We start from the raw sequence: 1,783 nt of genomic DNA on the forward strand, positions 1-1,783 counted from the left end.
TAATAATAATAGTAATAATAATAATAGTAATAATGGTAATGATAATGATAATAGTAATGATAGTAATGATAAGTATCATAATAAGATGATAAGGATAATAATGATAGTGCTAATAATGGTTATCGAAGAATAATGATAATGATAATGATGATAACATCAGTGATAACAGCAACAACAATAGTAATGATAATAATGATAATTATAATAATAATAAATTATAATAATAATAATAATAATAATAATAATAATAACTATAATAATCATGATAATAACAATAATAATGATTTATTATAATGATATTAATAAGGATAATAATAAGGATAATAATAATGACGATAATGATAATGATGATAATAATTGTAAAAAAAAAAAATAATAATAATAATAATAGTAATAATAATAATAATAATAATAAATAATAATAATAATAATAATAATAACAATAATAATAATAATAATAATGATAATGATAATAATAACAAGAAGAATGATAATAATCATTTAAAAATACTAATAGCAATATCATTAGTAATAATAGTACAAGTAATAATAAAAAAGATAAAGGATATAATATTTGTTATTATCATTATTATCATCATCATTATTATTATGATAATGGTAGTAAAATGTTAATTATAATGATTATGATGGTAATAATGATTGTACCAATAATTATATTAATGAATGATAATAGTAATGATATTGAAACTAATTATAACGATGATAATAATAATAATCAATATTAATAATGTTCATGATACGAATGTCCATATCAAACTGACAGAATTGAGAATATCAGTATCATTATGAACGTAAATGCAATAATACAATTATGATATCACTGCCAAGAGACCAGCAACCGTAATACGATAGTAATTGTAATAACAAATACACAATGACACTAATCATGGCAACAGTGATAAACATTTTGATAATAATAACTCACTGACGATAACAAAAATTCTGAAAGGCATGTTTCTTTAGTATATACCCATGTTTCAGTAAGGTCAATAATAGAATATTTAGCCTATGAAGTAACGTGTATTTCTAAGTTTACAACATCTTCTTTGGTTCCCCAAATTTTCCTTTTTTTCGTATGCTTCAAATTGAAAACATTTTTAAACACAAAGATGTATTTCTGGAATAAAATCTGACTTAGTAAGCCAATATATTTAGTAGTTTTTAAATGTCGCCCCCTACCGCCCCCTTTTGCCTCACTTCCCCAGAACCGAAGCTTTAAATAAATCTGTAAAGAAGGAAAACGACACGCAATGCATCATCAAAATCATTAGGCGCTGGTGATGCCCGTATTTTCTTCTCCTTTCCTCTCCATCGTTTCCTTCTCTCCATCGTTCTCTTCCCTCTTACATTCTTTTCCGTCCGTTCTCATCTCCTGTCTTCCCTTCATTCTCTATTCCTGTCCCTTCTCTCTTCCTCTCTTTTCCTTCCACCCTCTTTCTCTTTACTCTCTTCCACCTCTTTCCCTTCACACTCCTCTCTCCCGCTTTCCCTTATCGCATCACATGCAAGTGAGGTCTCGGCAATAAATTTTCTTTACGTGCCTGTTATCTAGGCTTTGTGAAACTCGATTCTTGTGAATTAGACGATAGATTCACAAATTTATGTATTTCTTTACTATTTCATTTATCATGTTTTTTATCTTTTGTTTGTTTGTTTGTTTGTTTGTTTTAGCGATTCTGTTTAACTGATTTACAACACTGGAGGCACCTTGCCAGTAAATCTAATAAACAACTAGCATATTCATTCCGCTGCACATGCACAA

Source organism: Penaeus monodon, chromosome 1 (assembly GCF_015228065.2).
Source record: "Penaeus monodon isolate SGIC_2016 chromosome 1, NSTDA_Pmon_1, whole genome shotgun sequence".
NCBI classification, from domain to species: Eukaryota; Metazoa; Arthropoda; class Malacostraca; order Decapoda; family Penaeidae; genus Penaeus; species Penaeus monodon.